The sequence below is a fragment of the Leuresthes tenuis genome, unplaced genomic scaffold, assembly GCF_036924035.1.
Source record: "Leuresthes tenuis unplaced genomic scaffold, fLeuTen1.0.hap1 SCAF_1, whole genome shotgun sequence".
Classification (NCBI taxonomy): domain Eukaryota; kingdom Metazoa; phylum Chordata; class Actinopteri; order Atheriniformes; family Atherinopsidae; genus Leuresthes; species Leuresthes tenuis.
The window spans coordinates 10,871,293-10,898,997 of NW_027325355.1; the positions used below are offsets into that span (position 1 = coordinate 10,871,293).

The window sequence follows — 27,705 nt, forward strand, 5'->3', positions numbered from 1 at the left end:
TAAAATTTGTTGTAATTTAGCGCTATATAAATAAAACTGAATTTAACTCGTGAGAGTCGTGTTTGTTTCCGTCTCCATAGCGTTAGCGGCGCACCAGAGAAATGTATAATCTAATTCTTTTTCAGAGCGAGAAATACAATGTGTGGGGGAGTGCGTGACTAAAGACCGATAAACGTGAATGTCACGCTCAATTAGAGTTGTCACGATACCAAAATAAGTAACCAAGATACTCTACCAGACAAAGTCTCACGGTTCCGGGTATTATCGCGATACTGCAGCCTTCTTTTTTAATTATTATTATTTTTATGAACTTCAATGTATTTGTACAAGTTATAAATACTTATTAATTACGTATGTTGTTATGTGTATGATAAACATAATACTAATATAAATAATCAACATAGGATAACAAATCCTTTTAAAAACATTTATTTGACAATAATGATGCTTCTCCACCATAATAAAACAGAGGACAAAATACAACAAACATTGTAAAATGATTCCCTTTTTATGTATTTTCTAGGTGCTTTGACATCTTTTAACTCTTCATTGTTCAGCCTGTACACGCAGAATATAGCCTAATATTAGCCAATTAGAAAATAAACAGTGCATACCAACCTGGTATTGACATAAATCTGGGTGACGACACTGCAGGTGTTTTATGAGGTTAGATGTGTTGCCTCCTTTGGCTCCTATAGCTTGGTGGCAGCGCCTGCACAGTAATGGCCATCGTCTATTTACTTTACCGTGTGTGCCTTGTTTAAACCCAAAATAGCTCCAAATGTGGCTATAGGAGTTTGTTTTTAGTGGTGCCACAAGCACGCTGCGCCAGACTTACTGCTCGGTTTTTATGTATGTATGCTCGGTGTGTGTGTGTGTGTGTGTGTGTCTTGTCTCGTGTCGGTGACCGCAGTGCGCGCGTAGGGGCGAGACAGAAATTTTGTTTTGAAGCGAATTTCTATCGAAGCGGAGCTGTCTACATGGAGTTCGTTCCAGCCGTCAGAAACACAGGAACAGCCAATCAGCGAACAGATGGGCGGACCCAGCGTGCGGAAACAGCCGAACTGCTCTCGGTGAGAAGATGAACGTATTCCATGCCAGAAATAAGGTCTAGGTTTAAAAATACTGGAGTTCCCCTTTAAGTCCCACTTTAAGATTTAAGCATGAGATGTGGCATGTGTACATTAAACACATCAGGTCACATGTTTTCGCTCCACAGTTTTATCAATAAGCCAAATGATATCCAGATCAGCCTGGAAATAACTATTTTAGATTTTACATTGATCATCAAACTTTTTAAATCATAAAAAATTTCTGCAAAACTACAGAAATAAGTTTAGAAAACTGCAGCTTTAGTGGAAAATGTGACAAGATGGTCAAAACTGTCCATAAAGATAAGAAAAGAGGAAGAAAAAGTCTGTTTCACACACAGCTAAAATGATAAAGCTCCATTTTACTTGTCCATCTGGCCGGCTTATTGAAATCTATAGCTCAAGTGTTTCTGGTATTGTGCACTGCTTTGAGCAGTGCACAATGCAGAGCATTAGCATTAGCAGGACATGCTAAGTGTGAATAGCAGCCAGGTTATTTGAACTTTTTTACTCTCTGGTGAATGTTCTGACTGCCCGTGTCCAGGTGCAGGAATCAAACCAATGACACAAAGCACTTTGAAGACATTTCTGCAAATGTTTGACCGCTACATGTATTCTTTTCTGGACTCACCTGCATGCAGCTTCCTGTAGTGATGTTACGAAATGTGCTGAGGCTTCGAAGCGTGTGGAATAATGGAGGAGACGGCTTACTTCATTTAGGGGAGGAGCCGAAAATGATGACGTCAGGAGCCTCGCTACCTGGCCGTACCACGTGACTGCTTAAGGAAGCGGTTCAGATTTTGCCGAGAGTACTGACAGGCATATAAAACCCTCAGTCTCCATTTAAAATGTGTTTTTTCGATGAAGAAGTCAGTTCAGGGTTTGGATAGAGTTTGGATACTAGAGTTTGAATAGCGTTAATATAGTTTGGAGATAGTTTGTGGAGTTAAGTGAGAGAGAGAGATAGTTTTGAGATTGAGCAGAGTGAGGAGAGAACGATATGCAAGAGGATGGAGCCAGCTTGGAAGAGGAGGATTTCAGCCTGAATGTGTCCATGTCACCCTCTCTGTACGCCTGCTCTTTCCGGCGCCTGAGCTCTCTGAGCTGCTTGGAGAACCAGGGCTTTTGGTTATTGTGCCTTGTGATGGTTTTGGTTGGGAGGCAGACCTGCTCACAGAAGCTGATGCAGGAACATACAGTATCAGAAAAGCTGCCGTTGTCATCCTCAGGGCCCCTCAGTGACTCCCAGTCAGTAGACTCCATGCAGTCCTGAAGCATGTCCCTTGCCTCTGGAGTCCACCTCCTTACTGTAGTCCTGGATGGTTTGGCCCTTCTCAGTTGCTGCCTGTATGTGGGGACCATCTGTATGATGCAGTGGTCGGAGTGTCCAAGGGCAGCGTGGGGGATGGAGCGGTATGAGGGTTTTATGGTGGAGTAGAAGTGGTCCAGTGTGTTGCTGTCCTGCATGGCGCATGTCACCAGCTGTTTGGAGCTCGTCAGTTCCTGGGAGAGGTTACACGAGTTGGCCGAGAGGTTTCCACAGTGGAGAAAAGAGCAGCTGAATCTTTGGTGAACGTGTTCACAGATGTACTTAAATCACTTTTCTGATCACGTTAAGACCAGATGTGAACAGCTCCAGGGCGCCGTTAGAACCACTGTGTGTCATTCATTACTGTAAAAACTGTGCATCATCCTTTCCTCTTTCTTTATTCCAAGATCTTCTTCTCCACTTCAGCTTTTGGCTAAATCTAAACACAGCTCACATGTGTTTGGACATTAATAACATAGATCACAGTGACATATGCAACACTTCAGATAAGCAGCTGCCCCAGTATAATTACAGATGCTTAAAATCATTGTTATTTTGTAATATTCTTTCATGAACTGTGAGAAGCATTACACAGAGGGTTCATCTCCAAAGCAGGAGTTTTGCTCTGTCTGCAGCCTTTTTATTCTAATGTCAATGACCAGTTCAGCAGGTGTGTCCCTCAGAGGAGCTGGAGGCAGCTGTTCAGGGCTACTTTTTTAGAAGAAGGTTTACTGATTGGAAAGGGGGCTCCTCACGGTGACACTTTGTGGGTAAGAGCCTGAATAAGGGCAACTTCTTCTTCTTCTTGGTTCTTGAAGACGTTTCATCTCTCATCTGAAAGGATCATTCAGCTTTAAACTAGTTGGTGGGAGTATGGACTTCTAAGCACCAGAGAGGTCTTTTACACCAACACGTTGTGCTACATTCAGTTCTTCACTGGCGAGGTTTCAATCTGAAGTTCCCTTAGATCAAATATGTCCACAACCACACAGATGCAAACAGAAACGTATTCAGACAGAAATATTAACCACTGTAATGAGGTGTAGACTTATTTACTGACCTCCTTGCTTTGTTCACAGAAAGTTTCAAGAGTTGTTTTCTCTCTCATGATCTAACTTTTCTCCGTCTGTGATATTGGCTTTTTTAGCGTGAGGTAAAAAGGATCCACAGGAGTCTGGAGGATGGACACAAATACAGGGAAATGAGAGGTAGGCCTGACTGCACTGGGATGTTGTTTCCTCACCTGTGAGTCACTTTGGATCAAAGCATCTGCTAAATGACTAAATGGAAATGACATGAATGTCCATGATGACTGTACAGAAACATTCCACAGAACTGTGTATATGAGCTATCTTTGTAGAAACTGGATGTTTCAGGCTGTTAGTCTCAGCTGTTTCCAGATATTTGCCACATAGCTCGCTGTGAAAGCTGCCTTATACTTAACATGTAGAGATATAAAACTGTGGAGCTGATGGATCTAAAAGTGACATGAAATCACTTAAAGATGATTGTTATTTCAGTGTCAGGGGAAGGAAATCATATCACTGTCAGCACATAATGAATGTCCTTGTGTAAATGCTTTGAGAAACGTGTTGAGCATCATGCCCTCACTGTGCATGTGTTCTGTTTCTGAGCTGTAATGTGGTACAAAGACTTCACATGAATTTAGGAAGTTTTCCTGCTCCTGTCTCAGTCTCAGTGCACTCTGGATTCATCCTCTGGGAAGCAGAAACATCCACAGGAAACTGATGAACATCTGTCCAACAAAATCAGCGTCCTGATAAGCTGCTGCTAGAAGGACAAAATCCTGACCTGAGATCAGTCCAAGATCTGTCTTTTAAAATGGAATAAAGTGAAATGATGAGGTGAAATCTGCTGAAAGCTGTGAAACAACAAGTGCTGCTGGAAGTGTTTTCATGAAGAGCTCATTAAACTTTTTAAAGGAGGAATGGACTTTATTCCAGCAGCAGCACAAAGCAGCAGATTCATATTTATCTGGACATTTGAATGAAAACATTCAGTATTAAATTAATGTCTTTAAAATGTCTTGCTTTTATTTATGGTGAATTGAAGTTTCATTTGGATCATTTTCCAGAACAAATCTTTGAAATGTTCACAGTTTTTATCTTTGAACCTTCAGAAAACTTCTCTTGATAAGAAGAAAAAGTTTAATAAAAGTTTAAATAAATGAAGACAACAGTGAGGAAGAAACTCCCTCAGCTCAGTATGTTTGTGACTCTGTCTGAGATGGAGGTGAAATATGTGAACCTGGGCTGTGGTTTACTGCTCTCTCACAGCCGTTCTGTTTATTCACAGCTGAGAAATCATCTTTCTGAGGATGACCATAACCTTTATAAACATCACTACTATCTTTATTAATATCCAGAATCACTGTGAATGTTTCTGCTTCTTTCTTCTGGTACCAGTATATCCAGTTTTCATCACACTGGTCAGTTCCACAGCTGAAGGAGACACTGAAGGTGAATGTTGTCAGAACAGCTTTTCAACAACAAGCTGAAGATGTGGCTGTTGTGCTGCTTTTGATTCACAGTCAGTGTAGACAATATGGAAAGTAGAGCTCAGGAGGTGCAGCATAGAGATGACACTGAAATGCTTTTGTATTCAGAGCTTTTATTGATTGTTTAAGGGTGACAGCTTCATGACACTTTCTCCAGTCTGACCCTCACTTGGAACACAATCAAACATACTGGGACATGTGGGAAAGGATCACAGTGTTCATACTGTACATATCTGAGAACATCCACAGGAAGACACTTTATCATTTACATGCTGATTCTGTCATTTTAACATCTTTCAAAGTCAGATTTGTACTAGAAATGATGTGATACACTGTATGTTGACACGTAGAAATAATCCCATTCTGCTTGTAAGCTCTGAATAGAAACAACCATAACTACACTGTTATTACTGTATTATGTTGATGCATAAAAACAGCTGAATGATTGTGCTGGAAACACTGAGAACAGCCTGAAGATGTGGCTGTTGTGTTGCTTTTGCTTCACAGTCAGTGTAGACAACATACAAAGCAGCTTCAAAGATACTTCCAGGTGAGGCGTGAAGAAAGCAGCTGTGAGCACCGTAACATACAATAAATACATTATTACTGACCTGGACACTGATACATTCAGATTCAGTTATCACATATATATAAAGGATCTGCAGGTCACTGCTTCTCTTTTTATTTACATTTCACACAGCATTCATACAATCCATGTTTCCCACCATTGCCTGGGCTCTATGAACATGTGCTGCATATTATTTACAGTTAAGATCATAAAGCTGAAAAAGAGAGCAGAACAGCACACGTGATGACTGGTGACTGAGAACAGAGCACCATCGCTGCTGACATCACAAGAAGTGATGTCATCACTCATTATGACCTCACAGTTCTGCATGTGTTGCACCCTCAAAATGAACAGCCAAAAACCACGTCCATCTTTGTTTTTGCAACTTTTTAATCCATCCAAACGGTCCACGGTTCAACACAAGCATACGTTTTTTTTAACATGAGCTCACACCAACCCACTTTACTCGTCCTCTTAAAGAGACAGTACCCCCCTTCCAAAGGATCAACACAAACACTGTCAATCCTCAACATACGCAGAAATCCAACCCTGAAACAATAACCACCATATGAATTAACTGCAACACATACAAAGCAAACCATCTCCACACTCCAATCATAACACATGGAAATCACTGTTCCAGTGCGCCCCAGTGTGTTACTTTAGTTTGTCCAAAAGTAAAATCTTCTCTGCCTTCTTTAAAGAGATTTAAACCGTTTTGAACACATTCTTACCTTTCAACCCTGATGCAACGTCTGACCTGCATCAACATTTTCAATTTTGATGTCATGTTTCTGATTTCTTCAGAAAGTGAGAATTAAAACATCAGTTTCATGTTGATCAGAAAACCCTCTGCTTTCAGAAGCCTTGTTTTAGAGAGTCCCAAAACAGAAAAAAGTAGCCTTGACGTCATTGTTTCGTCATCTTGGTCGTGTATATCTCTTTATACATTTCAGGCCTGTAAAATGCATGCCTGTAAAGCTTTGTAATCTTCCTTCTCATGACACTGAAAAGACATTCAGGCATTGAGAATATCAAGTGATGAAGAGCTTTTCTTCCAGTAAAATCATCTTAAACTGCGCAGCAGTTCAGGTACATAACCATATTTGTCATTTCAAAGTTCAGGCAGCCAGTCCAGCACCCGTACCCTCTTCTTCCTCAGCCAGGCCTTTGGAATGTGTCAGAATGTGGTTTTCCATGGTCTGCTTGAACAATGCTTGGACGTCCCTGGAAAAGATGTGGCCTTGAAGGCAGCATATGTTGCTGTAAAATCTCAGTGAGCTTTTCTGCATTAATGCTGCCATCACAGAAGTGGAAATGAGCTTTGCCGAGGGCCCTGATCCAACCCCATACCATCACAGAGCCTGGCTGCAGGGACTGGTTGCTGACAGCAGGCTGGATACTGCTTTTGCTCTTTGCTCCATTTCTTCCAACAAAGATCTGGAATACTGATGGGTCTGACCACAGTACACGTTTCCACCGTGTGATGGTCCATCCCAGATGCCTCCGAGCCCAGAGAAGTGGACGCCGCCTCTTTTCTGAGGCTTCTTTTCTGCACAGTAAAGCTTGTGAATGGAACTCTGTATTGTAGTGCTTGACAAAAGTTTCCACAGTAATCCCTTGTCCATGTGCTTCTATCAGCTGTTGATGAAAGATGGTTCTTGATGCAACGCCGTCTGAGGGGTCAGAGGTCACGGGTGTCCAGCTTAGGGTTGCTCCCTTGTCCTTTACACTGAAACTCCTCCAGATTCCTTGAATGCTTTAATGATATTCTGCTCTTTAGAGGCAGAAATATGCAGATCCCTTCCAGTCTTTCTCTGAGGAACATTGTTTTTAATCACATTTGAGGACAAACTTTAGCTCCTCTGAACATCTTTTGTGCCAAATCATAATAACTATTTTCTGATGTCTAATTTTCTTTATTACTAACCCACATCACAATTTTTTAAAAACATTTTTCAGACCTGAAACGCAACTAATAAAGTTGAAAAAAACATTTAATATCTTGAGTTTATACCTGCTGGATTTATTCTGGAAGAAAACGTCCTGCCAAAAAAGATGCTCCAGAATGGAAATATTAGAAGTAGATAGATTTATAGTTCCTCATGTAGGATAACAGTCATAAGTCTTTTAAGGTTTTATCATTTGTTATCATTCAGTTTTATTTACATACCATCAAATCGCAACAAATGTTATCTCGAGGCATTTCAACTACAGTCCATTTTAAACTAATTGTAATCCAATTCATTGTAATAAGATTCCAATTAAATCACATTCATTAAAATCCAAGTTGGTCTAATCCGTATAATTTCAGTCAGTTTAAAAAGGCTGTCATTTGATTTTGACATGTTAGATTTAATAATTAATCAATTTCTCCGCCCATTTCGTGAGTGTCAGCCCTGTCGGGATGGCTGGATTCTTTACCAGGAAAAGTGCTACCTGTTTTATGATGAACCCCCAAGTTGGAAGACATGGCCACAAAGTCGAACTTATTGCAAAGACAAAGCTGCAGATCTGGTTGTTATTGATAATCTGCAAGAACAGGTGAGCTATAAAGAGCATAAATGGCATTTTCCAAATTTCCATTTTCTTTTAAATTATTATAACTGATGCCTTTACTAAAGTGTGAATGATTCCGATGATCCGCCATGTCATGACTTCCAGGAATTTGTCAGTAAAAACATCCGGTATTACCAGAGCCCTAACCATGGATACTGGATTGGGTTAAAAGAAACTGACAACACCTGGTTCTGGATTGATGGACGCAACGACACTCTTGGGTAAGTAAAAATAAATATTGACCATGACTACGGCCCGGTGCTGAGACAGAAAAAGAAAGGATTTAGTTTTAATGCAAATTCAAAGTATAAACTATTGTTTCACCAGGATTTGATGTCAGCTGTTTGTTTCTTGCAACACTGAACTTGTTTGATTTAATTAAGTGCATTATCTGTACTATGAATGCTATTAATATTGCTCATGTTTACATTTTAAGGTACTGGGTGGAGCAGGAGATAGGTCAATCAGGTCCATATGCACTGGTTATCCCTAAAAGGAACGCAACACAGAGCTGGGACACATCTGATCATAAATTTCAACTCAAATTCATCTGTGAGATGGAAGCTTTGATCAGGTCAAATTAGTGAACACTGTGTCCGACTTTGTCCTCTTTGTGTCGCATGCATAGCTGCAGACTTGCTTCATCACTTTTGAATAAGAAAATCCAAACATATGTTGATGTATCTGCTAATGCACTTTAGACAGTTTGTGTCCTAATTTGTAAGAATGAATTTTATCACTTTAATGTGTCTTTTTAAAGACTGAATAATATTGTTCTGAATAATGGGACAATAATGAGGAACTTACTTCGACTTCTTCTGATTATAGATTGTATGGTAATTCATTCACATATGGGGGGTGGGTGTAAAAATGGAACTGATGTAAACTGTAACTGAGGCGGGATGTTTTTAAGTCAGTTAATGAAAATAGTTGTGATGTATTTGCCATTTTTTTCAGGGAAATATCCTCGATTGGAAGATAATCGTCATGAAAACGCTTGCAAACTTGTAAAGGCATTGTTAAACTGTTTGTATTGATTAGCAGAGCGCTTTGGATTGTATGATTAAAATTGTGAATTGATTTGATAAACTTGATTGACATTTTATTTTATATTTTTTTGCACCAGCCTTCAGACGTTTAAATGTCGAGTTACATCTGCAGAGGAAGAGATTTGCCTGACTTTTTAGAAGATGCAAGATAAATAATGGCTCTGCGCTGTACACCAGTTCATGTTGTGATGTGTCTTTGAAGTGAAATGCCTTCTTAACTTCATGAGTTGCTTCAGCTCATGTGGGTAAATGGACTTGTATAGTGCTTTTCTTGTCTAACTGACCACTCAAAGTGCTTCTAACACTACATGCACTCACGCTCATACAGCACATCTTAAGTCTACACATAACTACATGCATTCCAACACTGGGTTAGTCCATTCATACACTGATGGATACATTGGGGGTTCAGTGTCTGGAAGCTGGTGTTGAACCACTGACCTCCTGATTGCTGATTCCTCCTGAGCTACATTCACGCCAGGTGATAAACAATCTCTGTGTTAAAGCCGGGGGAATAATCATACTAAGCATCCTCTGAAGACATCATGCTCTGCTACACCCAGTTGCTTTGGTTTCCTCTGGTTCTTCCTGTAATTGCATTGCATTCATGTGAAAAAGAAAACGTGTCCTCTTTCATTTTAAAAAATCTGGACGTTCTTGCTTCACAAACTGTGCAGCAGAACATCAAGACTTTTCTAGGATGTTTGTTAGATACAGATGGTGGGTGTGGTGCATCCACAAATCACCCACTGCAACAGTCGTTGCTCAGGAGAAGCGTGGGGAAACAAAAATGAATGAAGTAAACGCACTTGTACTAATAGTGATCAGTCTACCTGACGGTGCATTCATAGAAGTGTAAGATGATAGTAACCATGACACATTCAGAGGTAGTATCTGTCAGAAACGTTGTCTTGTCTATTGGTGAGTCCGCTCTGATTGGCTGTTCAGAACAGCGAATATGTCTATGAGGAAGTGTTTTCATTGTCTTTGAGAAACCTCGTCATACACAACAAAGAAGATCATAACCCTTGCTGTCTTTAACGTATGTTTTAAGAGTAGCAGAAGTGGAGCAAAGAACACATTAGGTGCATTCCCACTGTAGGAACCATTTGCAGTTCCTATAACCTTTTCAGAAATATGGCCGTTTTTTCGTGCATTCGGACATACAGGAACCAGGGACCACAGCACTCAGTTCCTAGAACCATTTTAGCTCCTTCTCTTTTCTGGGTTCCACAGGAACATGATGTAGGTGTTTGATGGCTGGTAGCTCCGCCCCTTGTCTGAAATGTTTACTCATGCAACACGGACACAACTGGCACCTGTTTAATAAGTTAAACTTATTAACGTCGTCTCCTTTGTCCGCGGCGCTCTGCTCTCCTTCTTGTCTTCATGAAAAGAAGAAGTATCGCCTGCTGCTCGATTCTTCATCTCCTGACTCTCGCTGTGCGCTCTTCCAGCCTCCATCTTAGACGCCTGATGTGATCGTCCATGATTAATATCACCGTCATGCAGACCATGAACACGGTGGCCTCCTCGCTCTCCATGTTAGCTTCTTGGTGGTGTTGTTTTGTTTTCTTCTCTCCTTACTTTTCACGGGCTTTGTTGTTGAGTGGCGCTAAAGTTACATGTCTGTTGCGTCACATCAATCCCGAAGTGTAGGATAATGCAATGATAGTAACTATGACATATTCAGAGGTAGCATCGCCTGAACAGGAACTGGAACCCTGGACCCTCAGATTAAAAGTCTGATGCTCTACCGACTGAGCTACCCAGGCTCTGAATGTGAGAGATCACAGTTTAAATGACAGTTTTTATAAAAACACACAACCCGACTGGTTTATTGGCTGATACGAATGTTAAAGCTTAAACCTAACAGTGTGTAGTTTGGCCTTCAGTTTCTAATTTAAGCATCTTTGGGACCTTAGACACCAAACAGTCGTCCATCAGACACGTTTGGAGCTCCAATGAACGTCTCTCGCTCTTGTATTTTTGGTGCTTGATCCCAGTTACCATTGTTGGACTTCAGCAGACTCCAATACGATTCAACTGTCAGAAACGTTGTCTTGGCTTTTTGGTGAAGAGTCCTCTCACATTGGCTGTTCAGAACGGTGAATATGTCTACGAGGAAGTGTTTTCATTGTCTTTGAGAAACCTCGTCATACACAACGAAGAAGATCATAACCCTTGCTGTCTTTAACGTATGTTTTAAGAGTAGCAGAAGTGGAGCAAAGAAGCATTCCCACTGTAGGAACCTTTTGCAGTTCCTGGAACCTGTTCAGGAATAGGGCTGTTTTTTCGTGCATTCGGACATAGAGGAACTATGGACCACGGCCCTCAGTTCCTAGAACCATTTTAGCTCCTTCTCCGAGGTCTTTTCTGGGTTCAACAGGAACACATATGACGTAGGTGTTTGGTGGCTGGTAGCTCCTCCCCTTGTCTGAAATATTTACTCATACAACACGGACACAACCGGCGCCTGTTTAATAAGTTAAACTTAGACGTTGTCTCCTTTGCCTGCGGCGCTCTTCTCTCCTTCATGAAATGAAGAAGTATCGCCCGCTGCTGGATTCTTCATCTCCTGACTCTCGCTGTGTGCTCTTCCAGCCTCCATCTTAGACGCCTGATGTGATCGTCTATGATTAATATCACTGTCATGCAGACCATAAACACGGTGGCCTCCTCGCAGGTTTTGTTTTGTTGTTGAGTGTGGCGCTAAAGTAACACGTCTGTCGCTGACGGCTGCGTCACATCAGTCCCGATCAAGCTTCCCGACTCATGTGCGAATCGAAAATGAAACAGTTCCACTGGGGAAGGGCAGTTCTTATAGTTAAATTGGAGGTGTACAGTTCTTAGAACTCTCTGTCCAAATGCACCTATTGGCTTTAAAGTGACCAGTGTAGAGTTGTTCTCTGCATTCATAGAAGTATAAGATAATGCAATGATAGTAACCATGACATATTCAAAGGTAGTATCGCCTGAACAGGGACTGGAACCCTGGACCCTCAGATTAAAAGTCTGATGCTCTACCGACTGAGCTACCCAGGCTCTGAATGTGACAGATCACAGTTTAAATGACAGTTTTTATAAAAACACACAACCCGACTGGTTTATTGGCTGATACGAATGTTAAAGCTTAAACCTAACAGTGTGTAGTTTGGCCTTCAGTTTCTAATTTAAGCATCTTTGGGACCTTAGACACCAAACAGTCGTCCATCAGACACGTTTGGAGCTCCAATGAACGTCTCTCGCTCTTGTATTTTTGGTGCTTGATCCCAGTTACCATTGTTGGACTCCAGCGGACTCCAATACGATTCAACTGTCAGAAACGTTGTCTTGGCTTTTTGGTGAAGAGTCCTCTCACATTGGCTGTTCAGAACGGTGAATATGTCTACGAGGAAGTGTTTTCATTGTCTTTGAGAAACCTCATCATACACAACGAAGAAGATCATAACCCTTGCTGTCTTTAACGTATGTTTTAAGAGTAGCAGAAGTGGAGCAAAGAAGCATTCCCACTGTAGGAACCTTTTGCAGTTCCTGGAACCTGTTCAGGAATAGGGCTGTTTTTTCGTGCATTCGGACATAGAGGAACTATGGACCACGGCCCTCAGTTCCTAGAACCATTTTAGCTCCTTCTCCGAGGTCTTTTCTGGGTTCAACAGGAACACATATGACGTAGGTGTTTGGTGGCTGGTAGCTCCGCCCCTTGTCTGAAATATTTACTCATACAACACGGACACAACCGGCGCCTGTTTAATAAGTTAAACTTAGACGTTGTCTCCTTTGCCTGCGGCGCTCTTCTCTCCTTCATGAAATGAAGAAGTATCGCCCGCTGCTGGATTCTTCATCTCCTGACTCTCGCTGTGTGCTCTTCCAGCCTCCATCTTAGACGCCTGATGTGATCATCCATGATTAATATCACTGTCATGCAGACCATAAACACGGTGGCCTCCTCGCAGGTTTTGTTTTGTTGTTGAGTGTGGCGCTAAAGTAACACGTCTGTCGCTGACGGCTGCGTCACATCAGTCCCGATCAAGCTTCCCGACTCATGTGTGAATCGAAAATGAAACAGTTCCACTGGGGAAGGGCAGTTCTTATAGTTAAATTGGAGGTGTACAGTTCTTAGAACTCTCTGTCCAAATGCACCTATTGGCTTTAAAGTGACCAGTGTAGAGTTGTTCTCTGCATTCATAGAAGTATAAGATAATGCAATGATAGTAACCATGACATATTCAAAGGTAGTATCGCCTGAACAGGGACTGCAACCCTGGACCCTCAGATTAAAAGTCTGATGCTGTACCGACTGAGCTACCCAGGCTCTGAATGTGACAGATCACAGTTTAAATGACAGTTTTTATAAAAACACACAACCCGACTGGTTTATTGGCTGATACGAATGTTAAAGCTTAAACCTAACAGTGTGTAGTTTGGCCTTCAGTTTCTAATTTAAGCATCTTTGGGACCTTAGACACCAAACAGTCGTCCATCAGACACGTTTGGAGCTCCAATGAACGTCTCTCGCTCTTGTATTTTTGGTGCTTGATCCCAGTTACCATTGTTGGACTCCAGCGGACTCCAATACGATTCAACTGTCAGAAACGTTGTCTTGGCTTTTTGGTGAAGAGTCCTCTCACATTGGCTGTTCAGAACGGTGAATATGTCTACGAGGAAGTGTTTTCATTGTCTTTGAGAAACCTCGTCATACACAACGAAGAAGATCATAACCCTTGCTGTCTTTAACGTATGTTTTAAGAGTAGCAGAAGTGGAGCAAAGAAGCATTCCCACTGTAGGAACCTTTTGCAGTTCCTGGAACCTGTTCAGGAATAGGGCTGTTTTTTCGTGCATTCGGACATAGAGGAACTATGGACCACGGCCCTCAGTTCCTAGAACCATTTTAGCTCCTTCTCCGAGGTCTTTTCTGGGTTCAACAGGAACACATATGACGTAGGTGTTTGGTGGCTGGTAGCTCCTCCCCTTGTCTGAAATATTTACTCATACAACACGGACACAACCGGCGCCTGTTTAATAAGTTAAACTTAGACGTTGTCTCCTTTGCCTGCGGCGCTCTTCTCTCCTTCATGAAATGAAGAAGTATCGCCCGCTGCTGGATTCTTCATCTCCTGACTCTCGCTGTGTGCTCTTCCAGCCTCCATCTTAGACGCCTGATGTGATCATCCATGATTAATATCACTGTCATGCAGACCATAAACACGGTGGCCTCCTCGCAGGTTTTGTTTTGTTGTTGAGTGTGGCGCTAAAGTAACACGTCTGTCGCTGACGGCTGCGTCACATCAGTCCCGATCAAGCTTCCCGACTCATGTGCGAATCGAAAATGAAACAGTTCCACTGGGGAAGGGCAGTTCTTATAGTTAAATTGGAGGTGTACAGTTCTTAGAACTCTCTGTCCAAATGCACCTATTGGCTTTAAAGTGACCAGTGTAGAGTTGTTCTCTGCATTCATAGAAGTATAAGATAATGCAATGATAGTAACCATGACATATTCAAAGGTAGTATCGCCTGAACAGGGACTGGAACCCTGGACCCTCAGATTAAAAGTCTGATGCTCTACCGACTGAGCTACCCAGGCTCTGAATGTGAGAGATCACAGTTTAAATGACAGTTTTTATAAAAACACACAACCCGACTGGTTTATTGGCTGATACGAATGTTAAAGCTTAAACCTAACAGTGTGTAGTTTGGCCTTCAGTTTCTAATTGAAACATCTTTGGGACCTTAGACACCAAACAGTCGTCCATCAGACACGTTTGGAGCTCCAATGAACGTCTCTCGCTCTTGTATTTTTGGTGCTTGATCCCAGTTACCATTGTTGGACTTCAGCAGACTCCAATACGATTCAACTGTCAGAAACGTTGTCTTGGCTTTTTGGTGAAGAGTCCTCTCACATTGGCTGTTCAGAACGGTGAATATGTCTACGAGGAAGTGTTTTCATTGTCTTTGAGAAACCTCGTCATACACAACGAAGAAGATCATAACCCTTGCTGTCTTTAACGTATGTTTTAAGAGTAGCAGAAGTGGAGCAAAGAAGCATTCCCACTGTAGGAACCTTTTGCAGTTCCTGGAACCTGTTCAGGAATAGGGCTGTTTTTTCGTGCATTCGGACATAGAGGAACTATGGACCACGGCCCTCAGTTCCTAGAACCATTTTAGCTCCTTCTCCGAGGTCTTTTCTGGGTTCAACAGGAACACATATGACGTAGGTGTTTGGTGGCTGGTAGCTCCGCCCCTTGTCTGAAATATTTACTCATACAACACGGACACAACCGGCGCCTGTTTAATAAGTTAAACTTAGACGTTGTCGCCTTTGTCTGCGGCGCTCTTCTCTCCTTCATGGATCGAAGAAGTATCGCCCGCTGCTGGATTCTTCATCTCCTGACTCTCGCTGTGTGCTCCTCCAGCCTCCATCTTAGACGCCTGATGTGATCATCCATGATTAATATCACTGTCATGCAGACCATAAACACGGTGGCCTTCTCGCGGGTTTTGTTTTGTTGTTGAGTGTGGCGCTAAAGTAACACGTCTGTCGCTGACGGCTGCGTCACATCAGTCCCGATCAAGGTTCCCGACTCATGTGCGAATCGAAAATGAAACAGTTCCACTGGGGAAGGGCAGTTCTTATAGTTAAATTGGAGGTGTACAGTTCTTAGAACTCTCTGTCCAAATGCACCTATTGGCTTTAAAGTGACCAGTGTAGAGTTGTTCTCTGCATTCATAGAAGTATAAGATAATGCAATGATAGTAACCATGACATATTCAAGGGTAGTATCGCCTGAACAGGGACTGGAACCCTGGACCCTCAGATTAAAAGTCTGATGCTCTACCAACTGAGCTACCCAGGCTCTGAATGTGACAGATCACAGTTTAAATGACAGTTTTTATAAAAACACACAACCCGACTGGTTTATTGGCTGATACGAATGTTAAAGCTTAAACCTAACAGTGTGTAGTTTGGCCTTCAGTTTCTAATTTAAGCATCTTTGGGACCTTAGACACCAAACAGTCGTCCATCAGACACGTTTGGAGCTCCAATGAACGTCTCTCGCTCTTGTATTTTTTTGTGCTTGATCCCAGTTACCATTGTTGGACTTCAGCAGACTCCAGTACGATTCAACTGTCAGAAACGTTGTCTTGGCTTTTTGGTGAAGAGTCCTCTCACATTGGCTAGAGTTGTCGTATTGTAGGCAGTAAGTACCGAGGATTCTGGGAGTAGAAGTAATAAAACGGGGGCGGCAGGTTCTGAAAGTTAAACTCTGTATCCAGTCTCCATGAATGTTTTTATTTTAAAGTGTTAAGTTGAATGAACCCAGCAAGGTCGGTTACATTGGTGGCAGAGCTGATGTTTTTATATGTTTAGACTTTTGCCGGTCCATGGAAGTTTGCTTGCATTGTGAGTTAGCGCGAGGCTAAGTTAGCGTGGAGACATGACCCTGTCAAGTTCAGTTGGTCTCTGTTTGGTGGATCTACCCGCTCCTTTTGCTGGTGACGGAAGCCAGAGTTTCCTTGGCTGGAGGGACGGGAGATGGCGGCGACAACTACGGTGAGCTCGCGAGGATTCCTCCAACCTGTTTGAGCAAGTCTGCGTTTTTGCTGGTCGTGGAGGCATTTCCCGACTATGGAGATGTGGCACAAAGAGAGGAGAAGTTTCGACGCTTCTTCGCTGGCCTGGGTCCTGCTCTGAAAGCTAAGTTCCTTGAACATTGTGCCACTAATCCGGCGGCCGAGGCAGTTGCACCTGTGGTGGAAGGAGGTGCCAAGCCAGGTCCCAGATGACTTCTGGTGCTATTCATCAGATTCAGGAGGAGGTGTCGTCAAGGAGATTGCCAGGGGCAGGAGTCCCAGCCCAGGGTGAAGAATGGAGTCACAGTTTCAAAAGTTAAACTCTTACCTACTCAATGACTTCAGTACTTGTATACCCAAACAAAATGTTCTTGTGAAGAATAGATTGCCTGCTGTGGAATTAAGCTTCCATCTACTGGATATTTGCTGAATCTGCAACTGTAGGCCAAGCCGGTCAGTTTCAGGGCAAAGCTCCTGCAACACCAGCTCAACATCAGTCAATGCCATCGGTTCATGTTATCCTTTCTGCTGATTCCTCGATTGCAGATAACAAGCTGAATATTGGCTGATACCGATGTTAGGACGATATATCTGTGCATCCCTCCATGAATCCATGAAGCTGAAAATGTGTTTCTGAATGAAAGAGGCAGGTATGTGCAGAGTGAACTTTCTGCTCAACAGTGAGTGTTTCTCAGACAGAAAGACACTTTCTATAAAGATACAGAGGAATGAACTGAGCAGAGTGCAGGATGCAGAGGTTCTTCAGTGAATGTGGTGCTGAAGGTGTGGAGGTGGATCAGTGTGTCAGAGGAGTTTATCTTCATGGGATCAGGCAGGAGAAGACCTTGTCATCAGTGAGTTAAACTGCAGTTTAACTCTGCTGTGAACAGCCTGAACAACACTGCTGCAGCTGTAGTTTGTTCAGTGAGTTAAGGGCTCGTAGCTGTGAACCAGTTGATGATTTTAGCTCAGAAAGGCAGTTCATACAGGTCAGTGGATCCACTGCTGGGAAAGATTGCACCTGTTAGGCCCAAGTGCATTGTGGGAATGTTTGGCAGAGAGCTCTGTCCATGAGATCTACATGAAATCACGTCTGTCTTAGTGTGGAATTCTAACCTGAGCGACCTTAAGACTCCCCGGGTGGAGTTCCTGGGGTTTAGGTCGGACATGTTGTTCTGACTGAGTGACGCAGAGCTGGATGCCGTCTTTGCAGAAATCCAACTAAGTCCCCCAAACACAGGACACAGAATGATGAAATCATTCCTTCATGCCAGGGGACTGCTGCTGCAAAGTGAGTCTGATATGAAGTGGATCCTTATGTGAAAGTCCTCTGTAAGCTGCATCAGTGCAGTCTCTCTGCTTTGTGTCAAAGAAGCTGTGAATGAACCTTCTTCAGATTTAGATCTGATGCATTATATCTTCTTTTTCTTTGTCCTTCACGCTGGAATAGATGCTTCAGCCGTTTAACTGTCCATCTGTCTGCTGCAACAAACAATGGAGCATCTCCAGTGCTGGAGAGCTTCCTTGGTGCCATCAACACGTCTGGTTTGCCATCACCTGTGCGCTCTGACAGGCTGCTGAGAATACTGAGGTCGCCCATTTCATGGTGGAACAGCGAGGAGAGAACCCAGACTCACACGTTACTGGAAGGAGTTTCCATAACCAACGGTGAGGTTTCCATAGTGATGTATTATGAGAAAAGCTCTGCAGGAGAGCACATAACGAGTGTTATTATTCCCCAACGTTCATCCTGCTGTTCCTCTGCAGGACTCTCACTGGCCTCATTCACAAACTCTGCTTTGTCCTCCATTACTGACAGAAAACACTGAACAAAGCATGAATGACATCTGTCATCTGCTTCAGAGCCTGTTGTTTTTTCATATTTACTAAATGTAAAGTATATTTGAGGGGGAAAGACCTTCAGACATGTTTTCCTTCTTCTTATTTCTTGTGTTGGAACTGTTTGTATTTGCAGCAGCATCAAACATTTTCAGACTTAGTTTTTCAGGCGAGTGCTCCACCAAGACCAGATTAGGCTGGACACACATTTCTAAAGCCATCACTGAACTTATGAGCATCAGTTTCCTCATTGTAGAGTCATAACATCCAGCAGCTAGAAGTTCTAATTCAGAGCAGAAACATCTTCTCTTCCTGCTTGGAATGTTTCTCTGAATCATGTCTCTTGTTCTTCCAGGATAGAACGCTGATGGACAGATGTTTCCATTCCAGTCCTTGACCCATTCCATACTCTGTTTCTCAGCCTGGAGAGAGAAGGGCTTTTGACCCCTGATGATGAGTCATCTCTTTGTTCTCCACTGGGCTTTTCTGCCTCAGCTGCAGAGGCAACTTGCCTTCTTCATGGATGCTTGGAACCTTCACGGCCTGAGAGCAGCAGGCAGCCAGTCTCCCCACCAGCTTTGGACATCATTCAGACACCTTCAGGATCCTGATCAGGTGTGTTAAAACAGCTGAGTGCATCATATCAGGAGCCATTATTTAAATGATACATTTAAAAGGCCTAAAATGATTTGGCTAGATTACAGAACTTAATATTTATACTGAGGAGAACTGATTTCATAGCTTCAGTTTAAAACTGCAACTGAAAATGTTTCAGTGAAACATCTGAAGATGCCAAAGCTTTTGTTTAAGTCTCCAGAAAGCCTACAAAATATTGAATAAGCTTAAAGCTGTGATGGTGTTTTATTTGTGTTCAGGTGGAGGCAGACTGTGGGACTGACTGGGATGGACCACACGGCTCTGATGACCTCGGAGGTGAAACGGACCGAGTTGAAGGAGCCCAAGTGCAGCTTGAAGGACACCTGAGCGAGAACATGGCCAGGTCACCTGACCCCGATGTTCCCTTCATGGATGCACTCCACATCTATGCAGCCGCACCACAGCAGCTGATGCAGCCACAGCAGAACTGGACGAGTTCACCAACGTTCACACACTGCTGGATGGAAAAGTGCACCAAACACTTCATGTTCAATCGTCTTTATTAACCAAACTTTAACATTTGTAACTAAAACTTCAGATTGAAATGTTTGTTCTCAGTTCTCCTGAACTGTTACCAACCTCACACACTTCCAGTTAATGAGGTAAAGCCTTAACATGGCTCACTGCTCCACAGCCTTCAATGAGCAGCATGAAACAGAGGAACAGACTAACTGCTACAACTTTGAAATGTTCACCTTAAAGACGCTCAGTTTCTCACATTATTCACATCAGATCATTCCAAAGCCAAAGTCTGTACTTCTAACAGACGCTTGGAGCTTTTCTCTGAATGTCTGCTAGCTTTGGCTCTTCAGAGGCAGTTTCAGCAGGTCCTGCAGGCTGAGGCTACAGGCGTGGTCATTTCAGGAGGAACTCCTGCATACAGCTGCTGGGGAGGTATACTCCAACCTGTCCACAGCTTCAGGAGTTGGTGCAGTTCCTGAGAGGAGCCCACAGAGACACAGTCAGAAGTATTTAAAGCTGCCAATAAGATGCTGAACAGCAGAACTTTCTCAAGTTTACCCAAAGATCAAAGAATCTCTGCTTCACCTGTAAAAAGAAACTGGTCTTTCTGCGGTAAAATAAAACAATGTTTCCATCATGTTACCGGGTAGATTTTCCACCACCAGGTTTCATAAATATGGAGTCAGTGTGAAGAATCAGCAGCAGCTTTAGGAGATGTACATTGTTCAGGTCTGTTTCTCTGAGAGAACATTTACAATCTGAGCATTTTCAGTGTGGTCTCTCAGAAAGCCTGAGCTGCACGTCTCCTCCAGGCTGCTGTGCTCATCCTCACTATCTGGCATCGGCCTCATGATCCTTTTCAGGATGCTCTGAGAAGTAAAAACAGCCTCAGAGGCTGTAAACTGAAAGGGTTTATTAACAGAACAGAGCAGCACTTTTATAAAAGCACAGGCAGAAAAAGCAGGGGGAGAGAGGAGGAAACAAGCAGCAAAGTGCTGCTTTAAGTTAAATTAAGCTGTCGATAAAGCAGCATTCAAAAGCTACAGCACAAAAATGTCTGTGACAGTCTGTAGGAAACACGTGTCGCTGCATTATCTGACAGAGCAGCAAACAAGTTACTGACTGGAGAAACAATCCAGAGCTGTGACAGAGAGCAGCAACAGAAGCTCTACAGGGGTTGTAGGCTGTACTTCTATCACATCGGATGTACTGTAGATTTCTCGGAACGATCCATCTGAGTTCAGCTGAGGCGAGTTGGACCCACGAGGGATGTTCCTGACCAACAATTTGCTCGACAATTAGTCTAAAACTTAAATCTAGACAAAGTAAAAATATGTCTAAAGATTTAGTCGAGGCCTCAGGACACAGATGCAGGGTCGAGTTCAAAGTCAAGACTGTTTATTCATATAAACAACAGGTTGATGATCTGCTCACAGAGCAAAGAAAGGGGCTGTGAAACTCCTGAGCACTCTCCTCAATAACTATGGAGGAGGAGAGTGCAGCTGTGAAAATGATCAAACCAAAAGCCTCTCCACTCCAGGAGGAAAACAAAGAGCTATTAAAGATAAGAAACTCGCACGCTCTCCTAACGAGGCGGACTTAAACAAAAGAAGCTCTCTCAGAAACAGAGGCACTATGAAACCTTTACAGTTATCTATCAGCTCACCTATAACGGCGGCGCAAAGATCCTCCAAGAGCAAAACACAAAATCACTCCACTAACGGAGGGCTATGAAACTAAAACAATTAACCAACGCAAAAGCTCCGCTAACGGAGATGATTAAAAGATTACAACAAAGATCACTCCAAAAAACAGAGGAACAAAACCCGGCTGTGAAACTGAGCGTAATAAAACTAAAGCTATGGATAAAGAATAAATTACAACAAAGGATACGCTCGACTGCAGGCTGAAGGAAGCTGTGGCTGTGGAACAAAGAGGCGAGGGTGAGGCTCATGGTGGAAACAACACACTGGCACAAGACAAGGGAGACACAGACTATTAGAGCACAAGAGGAGCCAAGGAGAACAGCTGGAAACACTTTGGAATCAGGGAAGACAATCAGACGCAGACACAGGAGGAAGGGCAAGGTACCTGAAAGGAGAGGGACGTTAGTGATTTCAAAATAAAACAGGAAATGACGAGACAAGACATGAATCAAAACTTAAATCGTCCCAGATTTCTTTAAAAAAATCAGAGGTTTAAAAATACTTTTGACAGTAAAATTGCACATTGGAAAACAACTTAGACCCCAAATAGTGACCAAAGTCAGACTGTGTTTGAAGTACTTGAGGGAACTGAAAAAATGACATTAACATTAACTATCATGGCACAAGAAGCTCTGACAATGAACACATTTTCTTAAAGTCCATGTGTGTGAAATGTTGGGATAATCTGTGTTTATATTTGAGTCACCTTCAAATGAAGAGAAGTTACAACATGAACAAGGGAACCCAGAGAAGGATGCAAGATTTGGATAGCAAGCATTTCCCAGCTGGTTGGCTGTTGTCATGCTTCCTGAGCAATTTACACAAGTCAAACAAATTCCCAACATCTGACACTGAAACACATGTTTGGTCCTACAGTAAACCTGGAGATTAAGAGGGGTTTCCCCTTTTTTATCCTTTCAAAATAAAGAATGAATAGATTTCTCACTCATTTTGGTCACAGGCCCATTATACGTGACTTACAGTTTATCATAGAGGGAGAAGGACCAGGAGAGGAGCCGTTCATCCCTGCACTCTGTGGGGCTACAGACCGGTGCGCAGCCGCAGCTTCTCTACAGACTCAGACTGAGTCAAATGAACACGGAGCAAACGACTCCCCTGCTCCAAATTTAACTATGGCTGCTGATTACGGCAGCCCTGACGTTTAATGTACTCATAAACAACTGTTTAATTCGCGTGACATATTTTTCCTTCACCCACACTGTATTCAAAGTAAAAAAAAACTTCACCATTTCTCCAAGGAAATTATATAGCTATTATATAGCTGCAGGAACCATATGTTTCTTTTAGTTTTTCACCTAATTGGCTTGAGAGGCTGATTTTGATCCTGCACATGTTCTTCTTTCTCGTGTTGGTTCTCTGCAGCTGAAAGTGAGACTCTCAGATAACTTAGTGTCTGTCGACCTCTTCTGTTCCCTGTGTGTAGTTTTGTGTTCAGCGTCACACAGAGAGAGCGAGGCTGCTTAGTTAGATGAAATCATCACAAATTGCTCATTTTTAAACAGTTACATTATATTTTAGAAGTCAGAACACAGTGATAGATGTTGTTTCAGCATCTATATAAAGCTGATTTGTGACTGATTCTCTCGCTTACGGCCATACCACCCTGAACACGCCCGATCTCGTCCGATCTCGGAAGCTAAGCAGGGGGCCTGGTTAGTACTTGGATGGGAGACCGCCTGGGAATACCAGGTGCTGTAAGCTTTTTACACCTGCAGGAGGCGCTGCTGCTCACTCAACACGGACAGCTTCATGACATACTTCACATCAGGAAGGAAATCACTCAAATAAATTCACTTTTCAATCTTTGTCAAAGACTGGAAATGAGCGCACACACAAAACTCATTTAGGTCACTCTGTCATATCATCTTCCAGCACTGCTCAGCTCACAGTGACTTCATCTGTCTGAATTCTTATGGATACCAAACACACACAAATATTATTGTCTCACATTAGTCTGCAGACTGTTAACAGATCTTCCTGCAGTCTGCAGATTCATCCCATTTCCTTCCTTCCTAAGAATCCCTGCTGATATCCAAGGTGCTGATCCCAGATCTGCTCAGATGTCCCAGGTTCTCCTCTGCTTTTATCCTCACACACTGAACTGTCTCCTCATCTATGTGTAAACAACCAGAACCCACTGATGTGGGCTCAGAAATAAAGTTTCCAATGTTTTCCAAATACAAAAGAATAAATTACAGAGATTTACTGAGGCCAGATAGAAAAAGTGCACGTGCAGCCACTTTAAACTGTCAAACAGGCAACTTTATATCTAACAGCAAACACTGAGAGCTGCTCTGCAGAATAAATACTTTTACTGGTGGAAGTGTTAGTAAATGTTGCTGATGACACTTTGATTCTTTTGCCTGAGTGAGGTTTTAGATTCAGAACTTTTACTGGGAGTTGAATATTTCTCAGTGTGGCATCAGTGCTTGTAAAGGATCTACACCACTGTCACCTGACTCAAAATCAACACTAATCAAATTGAAAGAAGTTCATAATCAGCTTTTTTAAGTGAATTATAAGCTAAAGGCTTCCTCTTTGCCCCAGGTTAGGGTTAAGCTGATCCGGGTCAGGGGGTAAGTTGCACCGTCTGGAGGTGAACTGACCATCAAACTGAATCTAAATCAAAGCCATAAGAAATTTCCACCATAACTTACCTCTTTGAAAAACTGATTTAAAAGTCCATTATTGTTTTGTAAGTGGTCATATTCATTTTCTTCAGGATAACTTCACATTAAATCTGATTTTAAAAAAAAATGTCATTAAAGTTGGAATCTTCCCTGAAACAGAAATGCTGAAGTGGAATGAATGAATAAATGTCCCCAAAACTTTCCATCCTTCCACTTTCTTTAATTCATGGTTTCAGGGGGAGTGGAGCCTATCTGTCACAGAAACTCCTCAACATTCCCGTCTAATAACAAGTCTGAAACTAAAGCAAAAACTGCAGCCCCAAATGAACATTGGCATGATATAGGCTGTGTCAAATGCAAAAGCAGTCCCTGTTTCCCTTTTTGGAACTCATCCTTTCTAAGGACAAAGTTAAATGTATGAGGATCAAACACAACAAGTACCTGGGACATGTCAACAGATTCAGGAAATCCAGGAACCAGCAAACTGAGAGCCAAAGAGAAACTGAGGCGTCTGCCAACAAATCAGCAGCAGCTGAAGCTGATCAACTTCCTGATGTGTCATGAGGTGATCACATGTTTCAACAAAAGACATCAAATAACAGCTGAAGCTGCATTACAGACAATAAGAGATGTGGAAGCAGCATCAAAGCTGAAAAATGGGAACTTTAAACCTCGTTGGATGAGAAATGAAATGTGCTGAAGAGCAGGATTTCTACACACGTCAGTCATCATCATGATGTGAGTGCTCAGCTGCATAGGAACATAAGAAGAAGAAGCTCCACTTTAAGACTGTGTGATTCCAGTGATGATCCAGCATTGATCACTTCCAGTTTCTAGAGAATTTGTTTAAAAAAAGAAGCTTTCTGGTGAATTGATTTGATTGTGGATGTGAAGTGTTTCAGCGCCCCCTGCAGGTTGTAGAGAGAAGAGAAAAAGCTTACAGCACCTGTTATTCCCAGCCGGTCTCCCATCCAAATACTAACCAGGCCCCCTGCTTAGCTTTCGAGATCGGGATGTTCAGGGTGGTGTGGCCGTAAGCAAAAGTCACCGTAACAAATATCTATTATATAGCTGCTTGAACCATATGTTTCTTTTAGTTTTTCACCTAATTGGCTTGAAAGGCTGATGCTGATCGTGCACATGTTCTTCTCTCTCGTGTTGGTTCTCTGCAGCTGAAAGTGAGACTCTCAGATAACTTAGTGTCTGTCGACCTCTTCTGTTCCCTGTGTGTAGTTTTGTGTTCAGCGTCACACAGAGAGAGCGAGGCTGCTTAGTTAGATGAAATCATCACAAATTGCTCATTTTTAAACAGTTACATTATATTTTAGAAGTCAGAACACAGTGATAGATGTTGTTTCAGCATCTATATAAAGCTGATTTGTCACTGATTCTCTCGCTTACGGCCATACCACCCTGAACACGCCCGATCTCGTCCGATCTCGGAAGCTAAGCAGGGTCGGGCCTGGTTAGTACTTGGATGGGAGACCGCCTGGGAATACCAGGTGCTGTAAGCTTTTTACACCTGCAGGAGGCGCTGCTGCTCACTCAACACGGACAGCTTCATGACATACTTCACATCAGGAAGGAAATCGGTCAAATAAATTCACTTTTCAATCTTTGTCAAAGACTGGAAATGAGCGCACACATAAACCTCATTTAGGTCACTCTGTCATATCATCTTCCAGCACTGCTCAGCTCACAGTGACTTCATCTGTCTCAATTCTTCTGGATACCAAACACACACAAATATTATTGTCTCACGTTAGTCTGCAGACTGTTAACAGATCTTCCTGCAGTCTGCAGATTCATCCCATTTCCTTCCTTCCTAAGAATCCCTGCTGATATCCAAGGTGCTGATCCCAGATCTGCTCAGATGTCCCAGGTTCTCCTCTGCTTTTATCCTCACACACTGAACTGTCTCCTCATCTATGTTTTAACAACCAGAACCCACTGATGTGGGCTCAGAAATAAAGTTTCCAATGTTTTCCAAACACAAATGAATAAATTACAGAGATTTGCTGAGGCCAGATAGAAAAAGTGCACGTGCAGCCACTTTAAACTGTCAAACAGGCAACTTTATATCTAACAGCAAACACTGAGAGCTGCTCTGCAGAATAAATACTTTTACTGGTGGAAGTGTTAGTAAATGTTGCTGATGACACTTTGATTCTTTTACCTGAGTGAGGTTTTAGATGCAGAACTTTTACTGGGAGTTGAATATTTCTCAGTGTGGCATCAGTGCTTGTAAAGGATCTACACCACTGTCACCTTTTATAAGTGAATTATAAGCGCAAGGCTTCCTGTTTGCCCCAGGTTAGGGCTAAGCTGATCCGGGTCAGGGGTTAAGTTGCACCGTCTGGGGGTGAACTGACCATCAAACTGAATCTAAATCAAAGCCATAAGAAATTTCAACCATAACTTACCTCTTTGAAAAACTGATTTAAAAGTCCATTATTGTTTTGTAAGTGGTCATATTAATTTTCTTCAGGATAACTTCACATTAAATCTGATAAAAAAAAATGTCATTAAAGTTGGAATCTTCCCTGAAACAGAAATGCTGAAGTGGAATGAATGAATAAATGTCCCCAAAACTTTCCATCCTTCCACTTTCTTTAAATCATGGTTTCAGGGGGACTGGAGCCTATCTGTCACAGAAACTCCTCAACATTCCAGTCTAATAACAAGTCTGAAACTAAAGCAAAAACTGCAGCCCCAAATGAACATTGGCATGATATAGGCTGTGTCAAATGCAAAAGCAGTGCCTGTTTCCCTTTTTGGAACTCATCCTTTCTAAGGACAAAGTTAAATGTATGAGGATCAAACACAACAAGTACCTGGGACATGTCAACAGATCCAGGAAATCCAGGAACCAGCAAACTGAGAGCCAAAGAGAAACTGAGGCGTCTGCCAACAAATCAGCAGCAGCTGAAGCTGATCAACTTCCTGATGTGTCATGAGGTGATCACATGTTTCAACAAAAGACATCAAATAACAGCTGAAGCTGCATTACAGACAATAAGAGATGTGGAAGCAGCATCAAAGCTGAAAAATGGGAACTTTAAACCTTGTTGGATGTGAAATTAAATGTGCTGAAGAGCAGGATTTCTACACACGTCAGTCATCATCATGATGTGAGTGTTCAGCTGCATAGGAACATAAGAAGAAGAAGCTCCACTTTAAGACTGTGTGATTCCAGAGATGATCCAGCATTGATCACTTCCAGTTTCTGGAGAATTTGTTTAAAAAAAGAAGCTTTCTGGTGAATTGATTTGATTGTGGATGTGAAGTGTGTCAGCGCCCCCTGCAGGTTGTAGAGAAAAAGCTTACAGCACCTGGTATTCCCAGGCGGTCTCCCATCCAAATACTAACCAGGCCCCCTGCTTAGCTTTCGAGATCGGGCGTGTTCAGGGTGGTGTGGCCGTAAGCAAAAGTCACCGTAACAAATATCTATTATATAGCTGCTTGAACCATATGTTTCTTTTAGTTTTTCACCTAATTGGCTTGAGAGGCTGATGCTGATCCTGCACATGTTCTAATCTCTCGTGTTGGTTCTCTGCAGCTGAAAGTGAGACTCTCAGATAACTTAGTGTCTGTCGACCTCTTCTGTTCCCTGTGTGTAGTTTTGTGTTCAGCGTCACACAGAGAGACCGAGGCTGCTTAGTTAGATGAAATCATCACAAATTGCTCATTTTTAAACAGTTACATTATATTCTAGAAGTCAGA

The 27,705-nt window shown here is 42.5% G+C and overlaps 1 protein-coding gene, 7 non-coding genes and 1 pseudogene across 8 annotated transcripts in view; 2 read left to right on the forward strand and 7 right to left on the reverse strand.

The window, feature by feature from the left end:
- Positions 1–27,705, reverse strand: part of LOC140296621 (uncharacterized) — a 581,862-nt gene that overhangs the window by 106,616 nt on the left and 447,541 nt on the right. The gene's annotated exons all lie outside the window — the stretch shown is intronic.
- Positions 10,797–10,869, reverse strand: trnak-uuu (transfer RNA lysine (anticodon UUU)). Its single transcript has one exon. It is a non-coding gene; the product is annotated as a tRNA-Lys (tRNA).
- Positions 12,067–12,139, reverse strand: trnak-uuu (transfer RNA lysine (anticodon UUU)). Its single transcript has one exon. It is a non-coding gene; the product is annotated as a tRNA-Lys (tRNA).
- trnak-uuu (transfer RNA lysine (anticodon UUU)) lies at positions 13,337–13,409 on the reverse strand. Its single transcript has one exon. It is a non-coding gene; the product is annotated as a tRNA-Lys (tRNA).
- trnak-uuu (transfer RNA lysine (anticodon UUU)) lies at positions 14,607–14,679 on the reverse strand. The gene has a single exon. It is a non-coding gene; the product is annotated as a tRNA-Lys (tRNA).
- Positions 15,877–15,949, reverse strand: trnak-uuu (transfer RNA lysine (anticodon UUU)). Its single transcript has one exon. It is a non-coding gene; the product is annotated as a tRNA-Lys (tRNA).
- LOC140301021 (5S ribosomal RNA) lies at positions 22,938–23,053 on the forward strand. Its single transcript, XR_011914891.1, has one exon. It is a non-coding gene; the product is annotated as a 5S ribosomal RNA (ribosomal RNA).
- LOC140301746 (5S ribosomal RNA) lies at positions 25,378–25,496 on the forward strand. The gene has a single exon (XR_011914929.1). It is a non-coding gene; the product is annotated as a 5S ribosomal RNA (ribosomal RNA).
- LOC140296460 (5S ribosomal RNA) lies at positions 27,303–27,408 on the reverse strand (annotated as a pseudogene).